Consider the following 16974-nt stretch of genomic DNA (forward strand, 5'->3'; position numbering starts at 1 on the left):
ACATATTCAACTATGACTATATGATTCTATGATCATGTGTGTCAAATACCTAGAATCATATATCTGATTCTAATATCATCTATGGAAACATGTATGTATACACCTATATGGAGAGAGACATAGAGAGAGGTAACAAAGGAAGAAGGAGAGGAAAAGGAGAGGGGGAGGTAGAGAGCTCAATGTGATTTCTTTTTAAGACTATCTAATCTAAATCTCCCATTTTATGGGTGAAGCCTAGGGAAGTTAGACAACTTGTTGAAAGTCACACTTGTAGAGGCAGAACTGAAACCCAGGTTTTCTGACTTCAAAGCCAGAGTTCTTGCCAATATATCATCCTATCACTCTTATTATGAGACCATAAAAATATGGAACTCTATGGACTTTGAAAATTATATAGTCAAAAAAATTATCCATACCTTTTGACTCACAATACTACTACTGGGTTAGACCCACAATATGTTCAAAAAACAAAAATAAAAATCCTGTATTACCATGAATAAGTATTTATTAAGTGCATATGCGCCAGGTACTTCCATATGTAACAAAATATTAGTGGCTGTACTTTTATAGTAGCAAAGAACTGGAAACAAAGTGGGTGTCCATTGATCAGAGAATGCCCAAACAAATTGTGGTATATTACTATAATAGAATATTATCTGCAAGGTGAGAAACAACAAATCTGAACAATTCAAAGAAAATGGGAAGGCCTATATGAATGGATGAAAAGCAAAGTGAACAGAACCAGGAAAATACTTACATAATGACAACAAGACTATATGTGAAAAGAACAGGGCGATGAAGCTGAATATTTTCTGAGTATAATGAACAACTATGGTCCTAGAGAAGAGATTACAAATATACCTCCCACCTTTTGTTGGAGACATGGATGACTATGAATATGAAGTCTGTGGGTGTGAAATGTTACATATGTTATTAGACTTAGTTAATGTTTTTGTTGGTTTTATTTAATTTTTTTTTCTTTGTTACTAGGAGAAAGTTAACTGATGGGTTGAATAAGGGAACAGGAAAGTTCAGGAATGCCAGTGATAGGGAAATAACAATCCAATAAGGTTTTTTCATAAAGAAAACACATGAAATTTAATTTTTTTAAAGAGAAAACATTCTATCTAATCCTCTGATTTTTTTCAAATGAGGGAGTTCAGATATATTAATTTTAAAATAACTTGCCCAAAGTCATAGAGTTAGTTAGTAACTGGATGAGGACTTGAACCCAGGTCTCCAGTGCTGAAGCTAGAATGCTTCCTACTACCCCATGCTGCCTCTCCATACAGTTGCTGAATTACATTTAGGATTCTCTTTTCTGAGATTTTTTAAGCAATAAAATGAAAATGATTCCCTGAATTAATTATTTGACTTCCTAGTTTTACTTGTATTCATCATGCTTGTTAAAATAGGAGAGGCACCTGTTTACCTGCTATCACCAACCAACCTAATAAAAAAGTAAAATGTTGCTGAACTCTGGACTTTATGGTATTTCTTGAAATGATTCCTCTTTTATGGCAGGTGATATTCATGCTGAAACAGCTGTAAAAAATATGGAAACAGAAAAAAAAGTAGAGATTAAATACTAGTTTTTTATCTATGTTCCTCAGTACATTAAACCTCTAACACCTTTGAAATATTATTAATATCACAATAACATGGATGTTATATATAAAGGCCCTCATCTCAGGATCATGATTGGAATTTTAATTGCAGTGGATGTCTTACTGAGCTTTCACTTCCAAGATCTGAGCTTTTGTTATTCAGGAGGAGGCTTTACACATGTTGACTTAGAGTCCCAGCGATACAGCAAAGTGAGCCATGTGAGAAGATTCCCAATTAGATGAAAAAATTCCTCATAACTTGAGACTGGTTTCCCTAATCCCTTTCGTGCCACCTCTTGGCCCTAGATCCAACTGCTTTTACTTTACTTTCAACTTTACAACCAGATTGGATAAAGGCCAATACCACCACAGCCAGAGAACCCCGCAGCAGTCATCCCTGGACAATGCGGCCAAGAAACCCAGTCTTGACTCCTGTTCTCCAAAGGTCGACATGGTAATTGGGAGTCAAAATAGAGAATAAAACTTTCAAGGGGTCAAGGAGCAAGGTAGTCATTGTGCTGCTGCTGTTCTGCTTCTTGTTACTGCTGTCTTCCTAAACATCACTGGCAGAACGGTTTTTGTTATTCATACATTCTACAAGCAATTATTAAATGCTTATTTGTCAGGCATTGTCTTGGGCAATGCAAAAAAAAAGTCAAAAAAAAAGTCTCTGTACTCAAGGAGTTTAGATTCTATTGATGGAAAATTATGTACACGGACAAGTAAATACCAAGTAATATCCATTGGGTTCCTCACAATGGGTGGAATGAAATCAAGCCTGTCTAAGACATAGCTTTTGAGCTGAACCTTGAAGGAAGCAAGAGATTCCACAGTAGCAATGAGGAGGGGGAGAGTTCTAGGGTTGGGAGAAAGTCTATACAAAGGTATAGAGATGGGAGATGGAACGCTGTGTATTTTCCTCTGGTAAGGAAACATTTATTACAGTCCACGTTATTTTCCATTTATTCAGTACCTATTCACATAATCACAGAATGCTATTCTAGCCTGTGCCTGAGAGAGAATCTCCATTACTTTCTTCTTGACAAGAGACAATCCAACTTGTGTTTCTCCCAATCAGGGAGAACGTACTAGCTCCTAATGGGGCCCATACCTCGGGTTAGTTCTAATTGTTAAAAGCCAGATATTTGAATCATATGGAATAAATGGTTTTAAAGTTGATGATTTCCAAGATCCATTCCAGATCTAAATGTCTATGGTCTTATTGTAATATGATCTTTTCTTTTTCATACTACAATGGAAAGACCTCTGGCACTAAAGTTATAGCTTCATAGAAACATAGACATGGAGTTGGAAGTGACATTAGAGGCCACAAGAGTCCAATTCCCTTATTTTACAGATGAGGAAACAGAGAGGTTAAGTGACTTCTCAGAGTTATACAAATAGTAAGTGTCTGAGCAAGGATTCAAACCCAGATTTTCCTGACTCTTAGTCCAGTGTTCTAGCTGCTATATGGTGCTGCCAGGGGATCCGGATTCAACCTCTGTTTCTGGTGCTTAACTCCTTTGTGACCGTGAACATATCACATAAATTCCCCAGATTTCAGCTTCCTCTGCTATAAAATGAGGGTGTGAGAAGAGGTGGCCTGTCACATATTTTCCATCTCTAAATCTCATCTGTAGAGACATTTAGGCAGTATTTAACATAACACTGACAATACAGGTCAATACAGACACCTACACCTCACCTAAATTTGTCTCCCTATAACTTCATCAGTTGAACCTAATTCTTAGGCCAAGCAGAAAAGGTATAATCTCTCCTGCACTTGACTACTGTTCAGATACTTGAAGATAGCTATCATGTCCCCACTGAGCTGTATCATCTCCACTTTCTTTCCTCTCCCTTTCTCCTTAATTCCATCAAATCCAACTTCTTACCTCATCAGTCCACCAAAACTACTCTCTCTGAAGTTACCAATGATTTTTCAGTTGCCATATCCAATGGTTTTCTCAATCTTCATTCTCCTTAACCTCTCTACAATCTTTGACGCTGTTGATCATGTTCTCCTCTTTGATACTCTCTTCTCCTTAAACTTTTGTTTCTCCTCCATCCTATCTGACCACTCCTTCTCAGTCTCTTTTGCTGGATCCTCTAGATCCTCTCTTCTAACCAAAGGTATACCACAGGTTCTTTCCTGGGCCCTTTTCTCTTCTCCTTCACTATTTCCCTTGGTGATCTCATCAGCTCTCTTGGATTTTATTATCTCCATGTTAACAGTTCTTAAATCTACCTGTCCCACCCTCTCTGCTGACCTCCAGTCTTGTATCTTCAATTGCATTTCAACCATCTTGAACTAGATATCTAGCACAAATCTTTAACTCAACATGTGCAAAACCAAATACATTATCTTTTCCTCTAAACCCTACTGTCCTCCTACCTTCTCTCTCACTGAAGCAAGGACTCCTATCCTCCTCATCCCTCAGACTTATAACCTAGGTGTCATCTTGGACTCCTCACTATCTCTCATCCCCATATCCAATCTATTGCCAAGGCCTTTCAATTTCACCTTTTCACTGTCTTTCCAATGTGCCTCCTTCTTTCCTTTGACACTTACACCACCCTGGTACAGGCCCTCATTGTCACACACCTTAACTATTGCAAGAGCCTACCGGTGGGTTTGCCTTCATCAAGTCTCTTCCAACTCCAGTCCATCCTCCATTCAGCCATCAAAATGATTTTCCTAAAGCACAGATCCAATCATGTCACCCCCTATTCAATAAGCTCCAGTGGTTACTTATTGTCTTCATGATCAAATACAATATCCTCTGACATTCAAATCCCTTCATAATCTGCCTACTTCCTACTGGTCTTAGACTTCATTCTCCATCTCTCTTTAATCCAGTGATACTGGCCTCCTGGCTGTTCCAGAAACAGAACACTCCACCTCTCCATTCTAGGCATTTCTCCCCCATACCTGGAATGTTCCCCTTCCTCATCTCCATCTACTGGCTTTCCTGTATTCCTTTAAGTCACAACTGAAATCCTACCTTCTACAGCAAGCCTTTCCTAACCTTTATAATTTCAGTGCCTTCCCCCTCTTATTTCTTATTTATCCTGTTCATGTCATCTTGTATTCTCAAAGAAGTCTATGCCAGCAGATTATAAACTTTGGAAGGTACTAGGAAACTGCAAAACTTTAGAGCACAGGCCTAGTAAAAGTTTGCATTTCTACTTTTAGAGGACCATTTTGGCTAAGAGAGGTTGGTTATAGCATGATGGATTTAAGAGGCTCCAGCAAATTCTAAAGACCATCTAACTGTGTAAAGAGTGCTTGTAATCTGAATCAGGTAAAGAAGTATCCAAGTTGATGAAATGTCTCCTTAAAGTTAGGACCTAATGATGTTGTCTCATAGGAATCTTGCTAAAGGGAAATTAGGTTTTTTTAAAAATCAAAGGAAATGAAAGTATGGCAGACACATAGGAGAGAATAACTTGGAGATGGAATGTGGAACAAAGTCTCTGAGGGGAAGGAAAGACAAAGGAAAGAAAATCTGGGAAAATCAAGAGAGCAGAAGGAAATCATCCCATTGACAGGATGAGTATAAGGAGTCAGGGGCCTGGGAGCCAATGAAAACTAATCTAAAACTCTTCTTAGGCCCATCTGTATGTATATGTGTGCGTTAGGATGTTAGACAGACAGACAGAGAGACACAGAGATAGAAACAGAGAGAAATAGAAAAAACAATAGAGACAGACAGAAATAATAGATAGACACAACCATGAGAATTAAAAACTAAAATATAATTTAAAATAAATTTACTTCTAATTCACCTTCAGATTTCTTCTCATTTGGATCTGAAGAAAAATTGAGAAAAAATGGAAATCTGGAAAAATTAGAAATAGTCTATTACAATTTTAGTACTTTAAAAGGTGTTTAATGCCTATTTCTATTAGTATCCCTCCACTGAGCATTAAAATGTGCTATCAGGAAGTTATTTCATTTGCTTCTTTTCCTGGAAGATTTGTCTTTTGCTCATATTTCTTTAAGAAACTTAAAGGCAAGTGAGAAACTGGTCTTTATTTCCAATGCTGTGCTGTTTCATCATGTTCTTCAATCATCAAAAAGCACATTTATGATTCATCAGTCAGACCTCCATGTTAGATAATTAGCCATTGGTTAGATAATAATAATAGTTCACCTGTATTGAGATGAAAATGATATCAAAACTTGCAAAAGATTCCCTTCAAGATGAAAAGGGAAGAAACTGTGCCCGCATGTTGTTTCAAACCTGGATTCATTTTGCCTCATGACAGCATGTCATACCAGAGAGGCCAAACAGATGTGTAAAAATAGCTGTTTAACAGGGAGGAAATACTGTAAAATTGTTTATAGCAGGACAGCAGGTTCGTATAGGCAAAGTAAATTACAAATGGATTTCTCAATTACTTTTTAAAGCCTGGTATTTGATTCTTATATAACAGTCAAAAATCAATTTCACGTGGGATTTATGGGAATGCCTCCTTATTAGTAAAACAGCAGTCGGCAGCCGTTGTTCCATTCCCACAATAGCTGTACCCGGTGGGGAGCATGCAACCGCCAGACTGGGTAATCCTTTATCTTTTTATTTTTATCCTCTGAAAACATGGCTTTGGCATAATCAAAAGAAAAGAGGAGAGAAAAACTGCCAGAGAATCTTTGTATCCTAGTACCTTGTTTTCTATCAATACTTGCTACAGGAGAGCCCATGGTGGCAACAGCTGGTGAGCTACATACAGTTCAGGTTAGTAGTACTCTGGAAAAGTACTGGGATGAGAAGTCCAGACTCCCCAGAAACTTATGATCCTAAACCCCCAACTTTCGTTAATGAGCCTCTTACCTAAAATCTGCAAAGAATAGAAACACAGAAAATATATTTCTTCCTTTCTTCTCCCTCAGTCTCTCCCTCTCTTTCCCAGACTGTATCAGTCTGTATATACAATGATAATACTGCACACACATACACACATATATATAAATATATACATATATGTGTGTGTGTGTGTGTATATATCTTTAAAGTTTGCAAAGCACTTTATATTTATGTGTGTGTGTATATATATATATATATACATATATATATATGTATATATATATATACATAAAATGTTGGATTGATGTTATTATTACCATCCCTTTATGAGTGAGGAAATTGAGACTCAAAAAGAATATGTCTGGGAACTAGGGGGTTAGAGATTGGAATCCAGATCTTTTTTTCCAACACCAAATCGGTATTTTATCCACTAGACCAGAAGTGTCAAATACATGGCCAGTGGCTCCATGGAGCTCACAGCAGTCCTGAGCCAGATTAAAATATAATTGGGAAATATTTAACAAAATAAATAAAAATATAATAAAATATAGATAATGTTAAGATGTGGTTTTCTAAGTCAATATGTGGCCCATGGGGATCCTTATGTATAATTTAGGGATTCCTGTTTTTATTTGACCTTAACACCATTGCCTAGACTCTCAAATGCTTGCCTACAGTCATGTTAAATAGTTCCAAATATGAAATTACGAGGCACTGTGTAAGGCTATATGGCATAGGGAGTACTGTAGTTCTCATACTTTTAGGTCTTAGTAACCCTTGAAATTGTTAAAAATGATTGAGGCTTCTACCCTCCCAAACAGCTTTTGCTTACATGGATTCTACAAATCGTTATTTACCATATTAGAAATTAAGATGTCTGATTATTATGAAAACAATTTTGACCTCACAGACCCCCTGCAAAGATCTTGAGGACTTCCAGGGATTCGTGGATCATACTTTAAGAACTATTGGTATAATCCAAAGAGAAGCACCCTTAGAACAGTCAGAAAAGCAAGAGCCAGCATAGTTCATTAAGAACAAGACTCTCTAGACTAACTTCATTTACTTCTTGTTTTTATAGGGTTTAGACTGACAGCTGACAGTAGCTCTTTAGGTAGCTTACTTAGTTCCTAGAAATGTTATCATGTACTCATCTTGTGGACATGGTAGAGAGACATATGCTAAAGGATGGAACAGGGGAAGGGTCTGAAACTATTTGAATGACCAGACCCAAAGAGTCATCACTAAGGCTTGGAGCAACATGATTAGCTACCTTTCTACACCTGAAAAGTGGTCATTGGGAAGAGAATCAGACTTTTTCTGGTTGGTAGAAGAAGGCAGAACTAAGAGCAATGAATAGAGCTACAAGAAAAGCAAATTTAGGCAGGATGTAAGGGGGAAATGTCCTGACAATGAAAGCCACCAGTATTTGAATAAGCTTCGCCCTCATTCAGAATCTTCAAGCAAATGCAGGATGATGGGTGAGTTGGATTCGGATTCAGGCACAGCTTGGAAGAGATGACCCTCTGAGCTTGTGTGATTCTGATTCCAGAGACCTGGATGGGAGAGCCAGCCCTGATACTTGCTAGCTGTGTGACCATGGGCAAGTCACTAAACCTCTTTCAGTCTCAGTTTCTTCCTCTGTGAAATGGGTATAATATTACCACTAGTGCTATTCTCACATAGATGTGGTGAGGATACAATGAAATAATTATATAAAATATTTTGAAAATCTTAAAGCACTTTATAAATGAGAGTTATAGTAAAGACAATGACAGTAAAAATGATGATGATGTTGAAGCACCCAAAATCTATTTTTATCTCTATTTCAGAGATATGGAAATTTGTTTCAACGGATAGTTCTTGGGTAATCAATTTGTGTGATATACAGGCTGTCCCAAAAATCTTAGTGCAGCTTTAAGCCTTTAACTTTAGAATTTTTGAATGCACTGACACTCTTCAAGCGACCTATATTTTGTACTGAGTAATTCCATGTTTCATTCTCAGGCTACCAGGAAATTGTATTCTACCCCACACTCACCTATTTAAAAGAAATGTGTGATACTGGGAAAAGCACTGGACTGGAAGTCAAAAAATATGGATCCCGTGTATGACTTCTAAGGTCCTTTCTAGTTCTAAGATTCTATGGTTGCATCACTGCCTTCCTTTTATGGCCTATTATCATTTCTTCTTACATACCCATTTTTTTCATTTTTTCCCCTTTTCTATTCTCTCTCATACATTTATCTTTGTAATATTCTTACCCTATGTCTTCAGATATGAATTACTATTATACTCCAATAGATAAAATAATGATTGACTATGACCTATTGAGCTTAAAGGTTCAAATGAAAATTTTTGTACATACTAATATTCAAAATAAGGTCACGCTATTCCCCTGGGGCAGGCAGGTAGGTGGCACAGTGTGCAAGAATACAAGACTTGGAATCAGAAAGGTCTGAGTTCAAATCTGACCTCAGACACTCACCTTGGGCAAGTCATTTGACCCTGTTTGCCTTAGTTTCCTAAACTGTAAAATAAACTGCACACAAAAATGGCAAACCACTCCAGAATCTTTGCCAAGAAAACCCCAAATGAGGTCACAAAAAAAACAGACATGACTGAAAAATGACCAGATAACAATAATAACTTCTTTAAATAATCATCCTGAAACCCACCAGGCCACCAAAGAGAAAATTTTAAAAAGGTACAGACAATCCCATAAACTACTAGGAAAATACCCCTACTCTTCCTAGGACTGTTGAAACCTTCTCCAAACTACCACAAATGAATCTGAATGAATGTGTTCAAATCTAACCTAGGAATGTTATTACAAGTAACCTGATGAAGGTGAACTGCACCATGCATTAAGGCAATTCTGTTCCCCCAGTGGGAGTTCCATGCATTCACAGCAAGTGGAAAGAAATGAGAATACCTGCTGTGGAGATTTGAGAGGAAAATTGATCACACGTGTTCAAGTAGATTGCCTGAGATTTGCCATGAAAGTAAAATTCCAGAATTCTAAGAGGCAGTTTGTGAGCAAACACTTCTTTTTTTATCCCCAATCCTTAGCACAGCGCCTGGGATGTAGGGAATGTTTAATAAATGCTTATTGAGTGATTGACTCTTTGGGGGAAAACTAAGCAAACTCCCCTTATTCCTCCAAATTACCTGACTTACCCTTAAAAGCAGTCCAGAAAGTCTCTAAATCCCATGGAACAACTTGTACATGGGGAAAACATTACTCCATGCAGCAATTCAAGAAGAAGTTATAACATGCTTACTAAGTGCAAGGCATACTGCTAGAAGCAGCAGACATAAAGACAACATGGAAAACAGCCCCAACCTCAGGGAACTTACATTCTAAAGAGCTAGGTTCCTCTGTTACACCAAGAGAGCCAAGCTGTTGACTTTTACTGAACTTGGCTCTGTTAGGAACTCAATTTAAGTTAGGTAAAGTCTTATTTCTAGTACCAATGACATTGGCCATAGTGAGACAATGATAATACATTGTGTCTTTGGATAGCATGGCAAAGGGTATGTGATACTGCTGTGTTTCTTTAATCATCAATCATATGAGGGTGTAAGCAATACTATCGAGGCATAGGGTACAAATTGTAGTGACTCAGGATCCGTTGCTAGTGGACCCATGTTAATAAGTATAGGGCCAGTCTATATAGTTATAGATTGTGGGATCAGAAACTGCAATAGCATTAACAGCAGCAGCAGCAGCTATTGTGTATGTAAGCCTACAACGAAGGTCTCAATACTCAAGCGTATAGAGTGTACAAAGGATATTATCTCTGACCCCTAAGAACTTACCTGCTCCCACATACATATCCCCAAAGTGAACTGGACTTGATGAAAAACATTTTTTTTCTCTCTATACCACACTGAGTATGTGATCCTTAGATTAAGCTCCTCCTGAGAAAATGCAAACTTCTATTAATCATTGCATTTTCCAGTACTTTGTACACAGTAGATGCTCAATAATCTTGATCTTTCCACTTAGCAGGAAGGAGGTGGAAGACAGTACATCTGAAGTGGAGGACCTCACCACCTACAGAAGCTTGGCCTTCCATTTGAAATTTGCACAGAATGTCACCCATGACAATGGCAAGTACCATTACCACTACATTCCTAGACATAGGACACAAACTGAAGCCTAATCCTTCCCTTTTCATATTTTTTTATCAAGAATATACTTGATATAGGCAGCATGGTATGGTGGTTAAAAGTGCTGGATTCAGCACTTTTTTTCTTAATAGTATTTTTTTCCAATTACATATAAAGATAGTTTTCAACATTCATTTTTGTAAGATTTTTGAGATCCAAATTTTTCTCCTTCCCTCTCTCCCCAAGACACCAAGCAATCTGACATAGGTGCATGTTAAACAGATTTCCACTTAGTCATACTGTGAAAAAAAAGAATCAGAACAAAATGGAAAAAACCACAAGAAAGAAAAAACAAAGATGTTAAAATAGTGTGCTTCAATCTACATTCAGACTCCATAGTTCTTTCTCTGGATGTGGTTAGCATTTCCCATAACCAGTCTTTTGGAATTGTCTTAGATCATTGTATTGTGAGAAGAGCTAAGTCTATCAAAGCTAGTCATTGAACAATGTTGCTGTTACTGTGTACAGTGTTCTCCTGGTTCTGCTCACTTCACTCAGCATCAGTTCATGTAAGTCTTTCCAGGTTTTCTGAAATCTACCTGCTCATCATTTCTTATAGAACATCAATAATTCATTACATTCATATGCCACAACTTGTTCAGCCATTTCCCAGTTGATGGACATTCCCTCAATTTCCAGTTCTTAGCCACCACAAAATAAAGAGCTGCTATAAATATTTTGGTACATGTGGATCCTCTTCCCTTTTTTTATTATCTCTTGGGAAACAGACCTAGTAGTGGTATCAAAAATGGATCAAAGAGTATGCACAGTTGTATAGCCTTTTGGGCATAGTTGCAACTTGCTCTCTAGAATGGTTGGATCAATTCACAATACCATCAACAATACATTAGTGTTTCAATTTTACAACATCTTCTCTAACATTTATCATTTTCTTTTTCTGTCATATTAGCCAATCTGAAAGGTATGAGGTGGAACCTGAGTTGTTTTAATTTGTATTTCTCTAATCAATAGTGATTTAGAACATTTTTCATATGATTATAGACAGCTTTAATTTCTTTCTCTGAAAACTGTCTGTCCATATCCTTTGACCATTTGTCAATTGGGAAATGACTTGTATTCTTATAAATTTGACTTACTTCTCTGTTTTGGAATGAGAACTTTATCAGAAACACTTGCTGTAAAAATTGTTTCCCAGTTTTTGGCTTTCTTTCTCATCTTGGTTGCATTGGTTTTGTTTCTGCAAACCCTTTTTAATTTAGTGTAATCAAAATTATCCATTTTGCATTTCATAATGTCCTCTATCTCTTGTTTGGTCATAAATCCTTCTCTTCTACATAGATCTCAGAGTCAGGATTACTTGCAAATACTAAGACATTCACTAGCTGTTTGATGCTAGTCAAGTCATCACCCCTTCTAAGCTTGTTTCCTCTCTTATACAAATGGATAATAATACTTCTACCATTTAGCCCATAGAGTTGTTATATGGATCAAAGGAGGCTTTACAAGGGCTTTACAAGGCTAGATTAATATCAATTAGTGTTGTTGTTATATAAGCCATTCTCACAAAAGTTGTAAAGAAAAGAGAAAGGAGACATATGAGTTGATGTCTTCTCAGGTTACCATACTCTAGCAATGATGCCATTTATGAGCTGAAAATTGGAAATAATGTTATTGAGCACCTACTATGCCCATTCTGTCTGAATGGAGCTGTTTTCCAGAATGCATAATAATTCTGAAAAGGGTTTTTGATTATAATCTAAAGTTTTCTGACTCATATTCAATTAACTCCATGTTCAAATCAAGTTAGGTGTTTATTTCAGTTATAATATGTTTAAAGTAGCTCAATTATAGTCTTCAAATAAAGTTACTTTATAAAATAAATAAACATTTAAAAAAAGTCAAAAATCATGACAAGAACTCTGAGACTAATATAAAACTGACCAAGGTATTTAAATTGTGTAAAATACATTATAGAAATTTCAATTAAAATGTAAGAGTGCTTCTTCACACTTGAACATCACAAATTCAATAATGTAACTGAAAATTATGCAAAATTGGTCATGCATAGGATCTTTTATATAGAATGTCATCTGACACCGCATTTCACTAATTTTCACTGTGTTTACTACTGGAAAACCTAAATTTTCGTTCAAGAAACTAACACTGCTCTGGTTAGTAGAATTGCTGCTGTACAGAATTTCCCAATAGGAGATCATTTCTATGAAGAGGTTTACAGACAGGAAGTCAGAAGAAAAGGAGTCTAATCTTAGCTCCATCAGAGATTCACTATGTGACCAACTTGGTATAAATCCTAAGCACTGTGTCCTTACTGAGCAGCTAGGTGGCACAGTAGATAGAATGCTGGGCCTAGAGTCAGGAAGACCTGAATTCAAAAGCTTCAGACACTAGCTGTGTAAGCCTGGGCAAGTAACTTAACCCTGTTTGCCTCAGTTTCCTCATCTGTAAAATGAACTAGAGGAGGACATAGCAAACCACTCCAGTATCTTTGCTAAGAAAACTCCAACAGGGGTCATGAAAAATCAGATATGACTGAATACAACTTTAGAAATTTCCTTATTCCTGCTTATCTCATGGATTAGTGAGGAATGGAAGGGAGCATTAGGAAATATGTGAAGGTGTTTTGAACACTCCAAAGAAAGAGTCTTATACATGTGAGCTATTTATCATGCCTTACTTCCAAGTGATGCTGCGAAAATTGATAAAATAATGTGTGTGAAGTATTTTCATCTTGATCTCACTTGATCAGAATCAAGAGCTCTTAATCTGAAATTTCTTAAGTTAGCAGTGACACAATTTCTTCTGCCTTCTCTTCGTCATAAGATGGGGATGGGGGAGGTGTCTACAAGGTCAGGACTAAGAGATGAATGGCAGTGTGCCAGGCTCAGGGCACCAGAAGGAGTAGTAACAGTAGAGGCAAAAGAGAAGAAGGAAGAGATATAATAACTAACATTGAAATCTTGTATCCATCGCTACCTGCATTATCTTTGGCAAATTACCTAATCTTTCTAGAACTCATTTCCCTTATTTATATAACAAGGGTCTTGGACAAGATGGAACCTAAGGTCTTGTCTAGCTCCAAATCTACAATCCTATGATCATGTGATCAAATGAGATCACTTGAAAAGGGCTTTGAATACATACAAAATAAATATGGGCTATCATCATCATCATCATTATCATGAGAGCTAACATTTATACAGAGCTTACTATGTACCAGCCACTTTGCTAAGCACTTTATAATTATTATCTAATTTGATCATCACAACAGCCCTGGAAGGTAAGTGTTATCATTACTCCCATTTTGAAAATGAGGAAACTGAGGTTAAATGATTTACCTAGGGTCACACAGCTAATAAATATCTGAGGCTAGATTTGAACTCGGGTCTTCTGGACTCCAGTCCAGTGCTCTATGAACCACACTGCCTAGCTGCCATGATGATGAAGCCCTTTACATGATTTCCTCTGACCTTCTCCTACATCAGCCTTGTGAAGTTGGCATCACACATATTACTATTCCCATTATATAAATGAGGAAACTGAGGCTTGGTTGAAATGACTTACCCATAATTTCATAACTACGGGCAAGATTTAAACCCAGAGCTGATTCCGAGTTCAGCACTCTATCCATGTATCTCCAACATTTTTATTATCTATCCCTATCAGCAAAAAAAAATGTTTGGGCACACATTCTGAATTACATAGTTATTAATTATGTAATCATGTTAATAATTAATTAAATATAATAATTAATAATTCTATTAAGTGTATTTATTTTTTAATTAAATACTTATAAGAGAAACAGCATGATATAGTGGATAGAGAGTCAGCCTAGAAACTGGGAAAACCTGGGTCCAAGCACTCTGGTTGTGTGATCCTGGTCAAGTCATTTAATCTCTGTGTTCTATTTAGCTCTACAAGTCTGAAAGATGCAGAGAAGATTCTGGCTAAACTGCATTTGTAGATGAAGTTTTTTCACCTCTTAGTCCCCAGTGCTAATGATAACATAGATTGAGTTCCTGTCCCTAACTTGGCATACATGTACTACTGTTCTAATCTATAATGAGCGTTATAAAACATACACAAACTATCTATACATAAATACATGTGTTTAAAAAAATGAAATAAATATTAAATAGATAATGTTTTAAGGATATAATTTTATTAATAGTACAAAATTCTTTTGCTTCCACCACAGAAATTAAATAATAACAGCAATAATAAAATAATATCTTTTAGTGGGAGCAACTTGCTTCATTATCTTTTAAGTCTTGGTTTAATGCTCTATGACACCGTATCCAAAGACCTGGTTTTAAACTCAGATTATTTTGATACTTGGTCTTAATGACGATCATAGCTGAAAAATCACCTAAAAATATACATAGATCTAAACAGAAGTGAATGTTTGGCTAGGTTTACTGAATCGGGATATGAATTTTTCAATTCCATCCAATGATTATGCAAAGGTTTCTGTTAAAATTTGGTTAGCAAATTTCTGTCTTCCCTGATGTTTCTCACTTGTTCTTGCAAACTAACTGGAAGATAATGTAATTTTTATATACTTAATAAATGGGCTCAAAAACCACTGCAACTTTTGGTTGGAAAAATTTTAAACATATTGGAAAATTTTACTTCCTTTTCTTTTTTTGTAAATGAGAGGTTTGGGGGTTTTTTTTAATAGGTGACATACTTGCTAAACATAGCTTGGTAATCATAGAGGTTTCATCCTATCATTAGCTAATATCTCCAGACACAGTTTTATGCTGAGAGCAAGAGTCATCATTAATGAAAGCCAATATTAAGCCATATTAAAATAATCATCTTGATAATCTTGAATTTTGGGTTGAATTCTTGTCAGAACCAATTAGATCATTATTATGTTTGCCTCCCCATGTGGCTGACAAAGATTTCTTCCTAGCAGCAGAAATTTCAGCTCTATTAATGGTTTGTTGTTCATTTATGCTCATATTGTTTTTAGTATTAGATTTTAATCCATGGTTTCTTTGTAGGAGTCTTTTTAGGCCACTTAAACATTCTATGAGAATTGATAGAATTAAAACCTACATAAAGTTATCCATAAAATTCCTTAAATCGGGACATGTAAGCTGCAATATGTAATAATATGCTGAAAATAAATGGATAAGTGAGGAATGAGTGTCACCTCCTTTTGCATCATGGGACTTTCATTTTTCCCTCAGGACACTTCTGGTAAAGTATAATGCATGTGACCATCTGACATATGCACCAAATAAAGGTGCCAGGATCAATCCATGTATTAAATTAGGGCTTAATTTATTTTATTTTCTTTAGATGAAAAGTACAATAATTGTAAATAGGAGATTTAATATGTTTTCCACAATTCAGCTTTCATAGCTCCCAAGGTACATACACCCACTTTGTGCTGACACAAGGAAATACATACATCCATGTTGCATTGTGATCACTCTAACAGAGAAAATATCCTTTTTCTAGAGGGAAAAGATTTGGGATCTTTTGAATAAGGTCAGTGCAATAACCAGGTTGGAGAAGAGACTTAGAGGATGCCCTAGGGGACCTTTGAGTGCAAATGTGGGGGACTTTCCACAGCAGCAAGCATATGTCTTACTTGAAGGTCACATTTTCTGACTTCAACCAGGGCAGTGAGCTTCTTCCAAGTGCCAGAGAGAGGACAGGGAATAAAAAAACAAAACAATTCCAAGTACCGTTTTACTTTCATCCCCTCCAGCTCCTATATTCTACCTATAGTCTTCCATTCCTGAAAGTACACAGGTAGGAAAAGGAGGGAATCAGAGGAAGCTGTTCTGTGTCACATTCTACCACCTCTGGAATTCTGGGATTCCTGGTACCATAGCCCTGTGGGAGTTAGGTGGATATTCATATCAACCTATCACAAACACTTGCATGAAACTTTTCTGTACATCCTCAGAGGAGTTATAAATACCAGGACATGACTGAAAGTTGTTGGAGTGGTAACATTTTCTAGGGCAATGAAGTGGTACAGGGGATAGAGTGGAAGGCCTAACATCAGGAAAATTTGGATGTGGAGCCAAGATGGTGGAGTAAAAGTAGGGACTTCCCTGAGCTCTCCTCCAAAGGCCTCCAAATACCTGTAAAAAATTACTCTAAACAAATTCTAGAGCTACAGAATCCACAAAATGACAGAGTAAAACAAATCCCTAGCCCGAGACAACCTGAAAGGCCAACAGTCTTTCACACTGGGCAGGAAGCACAGTACAATCCTGTGTGGGCCACATTAGTACGGACTGACCAGAGCAGGCTCAGGGGACTGAATCATTAACAGCTGTGGCAGTTTCCAGACTTCTCAACCCACAAACACTGAAAAGATCAGTGGAAATACTCTGTGGGACATGGTGAAAGAGGAGTATGCAGTCTGGTCAGATGTG

General features: G+C 36.8%; 1 long non-coding RNA gene across 1 annotated transcript in view; it reads right to left on the reverse strand.

Annotated features, from left to right (window-relative positions):
- Window positions 1-567: 567 nt before the first annotated feature.
- Window positions 568-16974, reverse strand: part of LOC140509114 (uncharacterized) — a 64024-nt gene continuing 47617 nt past the window's right edge. Inside the window, exon 3 of the long non-coding RNA XR_011968579.1 lies at window positions 568-1545. This is a non-coding gene — a long non-coding RNA (uncharacterized lncRNA). The remainder of the gene's footprint in view (window positions 1546-16974) is intronic.

Source organism: Notamacropus eugenii, chromosome 5 (assembly GCF_028372415.1).
Source record: "Notamacropus eugenii isolate mMacEug1 chromosome 5, mMacEug1.pri_v2, whole genome shotgun sequence".
In the NCBI taxonomy this organism is placed as follows: domain Eukaryota; kingdom Metazoa; phylum Chordata; class Mammalia; order Diprotodontia; family Macropodidae; genus Notamacropus; species Notamacropus eugenii.